The sequence below is a fragment of the Cupressus sempervirens genome, chromosome 8, assembly GCF_028749045.1.
Source record: "Cupressus sempervirens isolate cs-2001-9-10 chromosome 8, ASM2874904v1, whole genome shotgun sequence".
NCBI lineage: Eukaryota > Viridiplantae > Streptophyta > Pinopsida > Cupressales > Cupressaceae > Cupressus > Cupressus sempervirens.
The window spans coordinates 841088469-841097826 of NC_143125.1; positions in this window are offsets into that span (position 1 = coordinate 841088469).

Genomic DNA, 9358 nt, shown 5'->3' on the forward strand with positions numbered 1-9358 from the left:
AACCTCATATATTTCTTTCCCTGTGCATTTTTTATGTTTCTACAGGCCTACAAGTCCCCATCATCAGATCGAGATGGATCAACGGTTGACACTATCTCACTATGGGAAGTTGCATGTTGTTTTGCCATAGTGACATAGTGCCTTTTGGCCGCATGGCCAGTGGGTCCTCCTTTTCCTTGTTGTTTCTTCAGCACTGAGTTTTTCTAGATCCATGGTGGGCACTATGGCACTATCAAAAAATTTGTGTTCCTCGTCGTTAGTGACATAGCACCCAGATGGAAAGGTATCCTGTGGCGACGTCAGAAGGAAGGTGGGTCCCAAACATGCCCCATCAGATATCGGTGATGAAATTTGAAAACATGGTGGGACCCCAGGCAATGTGGAAGGATGACTATGCTTGGAATGAGGCTTTGATTTGTCACTAGTTGGGCAGTTCATTAATGTCAGCAGTTACTTGGACCCATGCCCCTTTCAAACACATGAAGATTTCCTCACCCTCAGATTAGTCTGGATCAACGGTAGGCACTATCTCATTATGGAAAGCTACAAGGATATTATCCATAGTGACATAGCACCTCAGCAACGTGTGGCACAGATGACGTAATGGGCCCACCCTTCTCCAAAGTAATATTATAGCTCATCCTTAGTGGCAGTTGTCAGGTGGGTCATAGTATAATGGTGATATTTCATTGGTCCACTCAACCAACTCAGTGTGCAGTTGTACAATTTTGTTGATCACCATAGATCTAAGAAAAATTGACGGTAAGTGCTATCTCGCTATGGAAAGCTGTGAGGATATTACCCATAGCGACATAGTGCCATTATGCCACATGCATCAGTGGGGCCAGGTCATGCCAAGATGAAGATGTTAGGTTGTGCCAGGCGTTTGCCAAGTGTTTCGTGGGCCCAAAATTTTGAGGAGGCAAGCACAGTATTATGAGGATCTTCCACGATCATTGATCTCATGGAGATCAATGATCGGCACTTTCCCATGAGATGAAACTATGAGGACTTTTCAAACAGGTTGGCACGTGGCCAATTTCTTATTGGTTGGTAGACTGATAGGTTGAATTCATCTTGCTCGTCGCTAGATCTCAGAAAATCAATGGTGGGCGCTATCTTGCTATGGAAAGCTGCAAGGATATTACCCATAGGGACATAGGGACTCAATAACATGTGGTAGGGTGGGGTCAAGTGTTATGGAATTGCAGGGATGGTACTAGATTGGGCTGAGTTAGATGCCAAGTGTGCTAATGTTGGTTCATGGGCCCAAAAGTTTTAAGGGCAGAGTGCAGTAATACAGCGAGTCTTCATGATCGTCAAATCAGTCTGGATCCACGGAGGGCACTATCTTGCTATGGGAAATTGCTTGGAGGATATGCATAGCAACATAATGCCTCAGTGACACGTGTCCCAGTGAGTTTGGTGGAGGTAGTAATGGTTAGATACACTGGCAATTAATGTGACGGTCGTGGTTAGGGTTGCAAGGTGGCACAATTAGTAAAGAAAGATTGGTCAACCTCGGGAAGACCTTGTGGGTGGCAAAGAGAAATGAACTAATTGGTCCATGTGGCCTATTTCGCTTACAGTATTCAGCTGACTCGATGACTCTGCTAATTCATGCACCAAAAATGATAAGAAATCAAGGTTTTACACAAATTTGATCTTCATGATCAATTCCAACCACTAGAAGTGAATCTAAAGCATGCAGAGACACTCTACCACCTTGATCTAATTTATCTACTTGGCCAGAGCACAGTTATAGTGCCCCCTCTATCTTCTCAAGGACCTATTTTAGTTAAAAATTAGATTTCATGGTACCAAAAAGCTATATTCAGATCAAATTTTCTTCTAGATCCCCATGATTATTCTCTGTAGGACTTAATGTAGTAGTTGTGGAGTAATTGCAGGGAGAGGACATCTCAGTTATGCCTAAACTATAAAGGCAAAGTTTTATGAATTTTGTAGGGGTCGACCTTTCTCTATTTTCTCTATTACTACTCTGTAGATTCTCAATGTAAATTCCCTTGTGCCTCTGAACTATATGATTTTCTATCTTATTTCCTTCAGCCATCGAAATGAAAGTACAAGAACTCTTTGCCTCTTACTGGTGTTTTGTAGAGATCTATGATCTGCATGACTATATCTCCTTGGCCTATGAATGATAATATAAGTGAATCTCTCTTTCCTTGTGTCATTTATCTTGGTCTTCTGATCTACATGTGATTATTAGATTAAAGCAAGTCTGAATGTGTATATCCTTAGTTTCATTCTAGTTCAATAGTGCATATATGGGCAGAGATTGGTCCAAACACTCTATTTTGGTGCATCACCTCTTTAGATTAGATTAGGTAGATTTTCTTTCATGCTGTCCTTCTCCCTTTTCCTCTTCAAGAGTAGTTAGATGCATCCTGATAGTAAGAAGAAGCCAACCTTCTCCAAAGACTCAACCTCATAGTTCAAGTCCCACAGCTTGGAAGTTGTTTCCATGTTTCACTAGGTTCTCCTCATGCATAGGCTTTGGACAAGGGTGCAAACCTAAGTGACAAAAATAACCTTAATCTTCCACTTTGCAACTTAAATAACTTTTTGTACATGCAATATTATGATGAGCGAGCTTAGCCATGTCATCCTCAAGATGTCTTCTTCATCTCCTCAACGTCAACCCTCAAGATATCAAATCTGCTAAGAAGTATAATAAGTTTACCAAAACATGCCTCTATAAACTATATCTCAGAATAGACATCACCAAGATTTTTATAAATTCTTTTAGACTTATCCTTTTTGCTTTTGATGTTAACTACATATAATAGATACTTAGAAGTATCTCTCATAACATCAGGTGGTTATCATGCTCAACTAACCATCTGTACCAACTTAATCTTTTCATTGTTCTTCTATCAGATACCACAAAAGAAATCAAACATGATATGTTGACATCAATGACAAACTCAGTTATGAATATAATATATCATCATATCATCAACATCCAGGCTTCCAACCAATCTGCTAATAGTCTCTCTAATCTTTCAACAATCTCCCCCTTTGGCATTGATGAAAACATAGATGGAAAACACATCTGGTTCCAAGAATACCAACAAAAGATTATCAATCTTCAAATCCTCTTCATTAATCATACTCCTCCATTGATATACCTCAATCTGCTCTATACCAAACTATCATTCCACATATTGTTCTTATGTTGAACATCTTTCTCAGCATATTGCAAAACTTCTCTTCTTTTTCATGCAGTACTTCTCCTCATTAGTGTAATTTTTTTCATGCCAAACTCTCCCCCATTGACATCAATGTTAAAGGTTTCTATAACCAACATCTCTAAATCAAACAACTGATACTCAACTCAAGTGTCAAAAGATACATTTCAAAACAACATCAACAAGAGTCCTTGATGACTCTATCCATCATAGATACTCCCTCATATAGGAAGCATCAACATCCAGTCTAGAAAAACAATGGTGTTCTGTTACCCTGGACTGATGCATTCTTGCATCTTTTACTCTAATGTAGGAAGGGGCATAACCCCAAGCATACCTTGCAAATACTCAAAAGTCAATTTGGGAAGAGGCTTAGTGGATATATCTAAAATCTACTCTTTTGTGCTTGCATACTCTAATCTAATTTCTTTTTTTACAACTTTCTCTCTCCACATATGATACTTAATAGAAATGTTCTTAGTCCTTGAATGCAATACTAGATTCTTAGTGTATAACAATAGGTTCACTAATTTCTATCCTTATATCCTTCAACATCTGCTTTATCCAAATAACTTGATTGTAATTATTTGCTACTGCAACATACTCTACTTCTGGTGTACTTTGAGATGTACAATCTTGCTTCTTAGTTAACCAAGAAACCAATCTTCCTCCAAGAATGAAAGTTCCTCCACTAGTGCTCTTTCTATCATCCATACTACCTGCCCAATCTGCATCAGTATAAGCACTTAGAGTAAAATCATTAGATCTGTCATACCATAATTCATACTCAAATGTTCCCTTTAGATATCTAAATATCCTTTTCACTGCTACATAATTTGCTTCTCTGGGATCAACTTGGAATCTTGCAAAGATTCCAGTTGCATTTGCTATATCTATCCTTGTGTGAGTCAAATATTCCAAACCTCCAATCATAGATCTATACTTCTTCTACTCAATAGTAGGTGTCTCATCCTTTGTAGATAACTTGTGTCTAGTTACCATAGTTGTTCCAATAGGTTTACATGCTTTCAAACCAAACCTTTTTAGTAAATCCTTCAAGTACTTAGTTTGAGAGATAAAGATTCCTTCTTTATTCTGTACAATCTACAATTCTAGAAAATATTTCATCTCTCCTCTCATACTCATTTCAAATTCTTTCTTCATTTCTTTGCAAACTTCTCACTTTCTTCATCATTTCCTCCAAATATAATGTCATCAACAAATATTACCAAAATTATCAAACCATCATTAGTTTCTTTCCAATATAGATGAATATCTACCATACCTTTTCTATATTTGAGCTTTGTCAAATGTTTGTCTAACATCGCATACTAGATTTTGGGTGCTTACTTCAATCCATACAATGTTTTCTTTAGTCTGCATACTATGTCCTTGTCATCTGTCAAAGGACATCCTTTAGGCTGCTTAATGGATACCTCTTCTTCAAGTTCTCCATTCAGAAATGTTGACTTGACATCCATCTGATACATTTTAATTTTTTTCTATCCTACATAGGCTAAGAATAATCTTACTGCTTCTATTCTAGCCACTGGAGCATGAATTTCCTCATAATCTAGTCCTTCTTGTTGTGAGTAACTTTTACATACCAATCTTGCTTTGTTTCTTACAACTTCTCCTTGCTCATTCATCTTGTTTTTAAATACCCACTTAGTTCCTATCATATTCTTGTTTGCTAGTATAGGGACCAATTCCCATGTCTCATTCTTTTCTATCTGATCAAATTCCTCTTTCATAGCTTGTTTTCAGTAATCATATTTACATGCTTCATTTGCATTCTTAGACTCAACTTGAGGTATCAAGCATAGTTCATAATTCACTCTATTTCTTGTCATCAGACCTTTGTCTTTCCTTTTGATGATCTTTTTGGATGGGTGATTCTTTATCGTGTTCCTTCCTAAAGTAGGAGTTGTTATCTCAACTCTTGGCTCTATCAAAGGTTCTGAGCTTTGTTCCTACCTTTGCTCTTTTTCATTTTACAAATCATTGTTACTCTCAATAAATACCTCATCATTCCTTGGCTTAGTAACAACATCATTGTCATCATCTAAATTGTAATAAACTATTCTCTCTTGTATTTTGAATTTCTCATCAATTCTCACATTTGCACTTTCCATAATAGTTACCAAAACTATTTCTTCTTATACATGCTTTTCATTAACAAATCTAGACTCATTAACATAGTCTTTCAAGGATCCTTCCATACTTTCTCTAAATTCCTCAACTTTATTAGAAAGTAGATTGTTTCTAGCTTTTCTCAATCTCTTAGGACATTTACTTGAAAAGTGATCAGACTCTTTACGTGTCCAATAAACAAAAAATTCATACCTTCAGATTCTCTTTTTGTAAGCAGATCAAATATCTTCCCTTATCTTTATGTCATCTTCTATTTTAGATCTATCTTCACTTGTGCTACTATTCCCTTGTATACAATAGAAGGATTCTAGATTTGTAAACTCAATACTTTATTCTTTACACAAATCTAATAATTCACCAAGAATTTCCATAACTCTGGTGTCAAAATTTCTTCTATCAGATGTAGGACTATCTTCTTTGAATATGCTCACCATGGATCTCCCAAAGCTATTAAACTTTTTCTTCAAGGACTTGATGCTCTGATACTAATTGTTAGAAACAATATTCCACCAAGATAATTGAGAGGCGGCTTGTGGCCGGGGGGGTGAATCGGTTATCTAACAATTAGAATATTTATCTTCATAAAAAAAACTTAACCATTCAATCAAAGTAAAAAGTGACCATACAAAGATGCACATAAAAAATTAGACCATATATGTTGACTAGAAAAACCCTTGATTAGAGGGAAAACCCCAGTGGGAATGATGCCCACAAGATGATGTCCTAATATAAAGATTCCTTGTTAGAGGATAGACCTTGTTAGGAGTCTATTACAACATTCAGTATAATGAGTCCCTATTAGGGGACTTTGAATCCCTATTAGAAGATTCCAACCTTGTTAAGAGTTGTAGTATAATGTGTGCAAGAAGAGTCCACTTCCCAAACATGCAATTTCAACTAGAAGAAGAGCTTACTGCTCAAAAAAATAATTTACTAGTATCTTCTACTTTTCTTTGTCCTTTCCTCTATTCTTTCCTCTGTCTTGTCAACAAGACCAATTATTGTCATACCTTATAGACCAAGTCACAAACCTTAGATCCAAATACCAAATGTTCAATCACTTAGCAAAACCTCGGCAATGAAGTTTCCTTCACTTCCACACTGCTCTGCTCAACTTTGCATTTTGCACTCTCTATTGCTTTTTGAACATTCAAAATTCATATTCATCCATACTGTGATAAAGGAAAATATCCTTCCTTTATACCAAGTCCATAACACAATTCCCTAAGTTAGCTATTAATCCTTCTCAATTAATTATTATAGGACCACACTAAGAACATGTTACACTTAGCGATAACCTTAATCTTCCTCTTTGCAAGTTGAATAAATTTCCATACATGCAATATCATGATGAGCAAGCTTAGCCACATCATCCTCAACACATCTTCTTCATTTCCTCAACCTTGATCCTCAAGATATCAAATCTACTAAGAGATATAACAAGTTTACCAGAACATGCCTCTATAAACTCTATCACAAAATATACATCACCAAAACTTACATAACTTCTTCTAGACTTATCTTTTCAACTTCTAACATAAACTACATATACCAGATACTCAGAAGTATCTCTCATAATCTCAGGTGGTTATCATGCTCAACTAGCTATTCATACCAACTTAATCTTTCTACTATTCTTCTATGAGATACCATAGAAGACATCAAACATGCTATGTTGACATCAATAAAAAATTCAGTCATGAATGTAACATATCATCATATCATCAACATTCATGCTTCCAACCAATCTTAAAATAATTTCTCCAATCCTCCAATAGATCTATACAAAATAAGTCAATGTGGATGGTTAAGAGACACTTAAAATTTATGAAGGGCTTGGTTTGACAAAGAGCACATCCTAAGGGTTCTATGGTAGAGGGATATATGGTATACTAGACCATGGTGTACATTAGTGAATATCTTCTAAAGTTTGCAGCAAATATCCATGTAGATCCCATTTGAGATCCCAACTCTATTAAAAAATTCAATGGGGAGTACCTGATGGGAAAAGGTAGATTGAGGGGAGTGAGAGGTAATTATAAGTTTTTTTTGTACTTGATTAATTCTTATCCATCATCAATATAAATTATTTCTAATTGGTCTAATTGTTTTTTTTATAATTGGTCATGAGTGGGATGCACTATAGTTGTATGTTGTAAACAATTTTGATTGGATGATGGTATGGATTCAATAGTCTCAAGAAAATGGTCGCTCATTAACATGAGATGGTGTTCCATCATTGGTTAAAGAAGCTTATTGTAATGAAGATCTTAATTACACCAATGGTACTTGATCTAGCATATGTCTAAAGAGATAAAAAGGTACACATAAGATTACTAATCATGAGCCATAAGTTTAATGTCAACTCACAAATCGATGTAAATAATCTTGACATGTTAAATAGTTATAGGTCAAACACCACAAAACTATGTACTACCATGACTGTAAATTTTGCATAAAAATGTCAGACAAAATGAAGAAAACTTGTGATTCTAGGATAAGTGCAGTCTTCATACTCATGATTATTTTGTCTAGAAATGATATTTATCCTCAACAATCTAAAAATTGATACTATGACATTTTAGATGATATATTTGAGTGTGACTTTAATTCATTCAAATTAGTTCTATTTTTCATCAAATAGTACAGGTTACGACTAAATCAAAATGATCCTAATAGGACTATTATTGAATATGATAGTGAATTTACAATGATTAATACAAGGTCATTTGAGCCAGCTAGAGATGAGCCCTATGCTCTTCCAAGCCAATGTGAGCAAGTGTTTAAATACTTTGGCATTCCACACAAACTAGGTTGGTAATGTATAATGTGATGGAAAAAGTAGATACTAAAGAATCAGAAGATGAAGTAAATGATGATAAAAAATGATTGTTACCCAATGGTGAAGAAGAAGAAGAAGATGATGATTTTGATCATGCTGATGATAATGGTGATGATGATGATCAATCATGATCATGTTAATGAATACGGTAATGATCGTGGTGATGATGGTGATGAAGATGATGATGGTGGTGATGAATATGGTGGTGGTGACAACAATGATCAAAGTGACAAGTGTGATGATGGTGATGATGATGTCATGGATGAAGATGATGATCAATGAAATATTTGTTGAGGTATGATCAATGCCACATATGATGAGGTCATATTTTTAATTATAGATTTTTTTTTGATTTTGATGAATGCATCATGTAATTTTTGTCTTCTACATAATTTGTAGTTTATAGAGCATTGTAAGTGGAAAATTTTTCATTCATTACAATATGGGTAAATTTGATAAGTGAGGTGACCAATTTTTTCTTTCAAAACCATATGTGTAGATATAAACATTAAGTACAACATGTTCAATTTTTTTTTAGATACACACATTAATTAGATTTACATATGCAGGCTATTCAACACCTTTGACTAGGACCTTGCATAGTCACATGGATCGATAGGTATATTTCAATGGATCCTATAGATACAATTTTTTATTTGTATATCTTCTCTTTACTATCAATATTAACTTTTGTGCTAGTGTGTCTCTCATTTCATAGATTTTAGGTATCACCAAATAGGTATTTATCTAATCTGTCTTCCTCAAGTGAGAAAAATGCAAGAATAGAAGAAAAAAGTGAGACATCTAGTAGGTCTAAAATAGGGAGATCAACTAAAGGTCAAAAGACTAGAAGAAAATTCAACAAATGAATGCAATTTTTTCTTATTGAGAGGGTATCATGTTCTTATGATAATAAAATTGAAGGTGATAGGGAGGTTCCCTTAAGGTACACACATCTTCAGAAAGAATGGGTACCTAAGGAATTACCTCTAATTAACACTAATTTTTCTATTAATGAAAGGATATATCACATAGTTCCATCTTTATTACATAGTTTGAGCCTATTTTCTATGGATGGCATAAAGGTCCATTACAATAAAGTTTTTGAATTGATAGAGTATGTAAGACCTTGTTATAATCACAACAA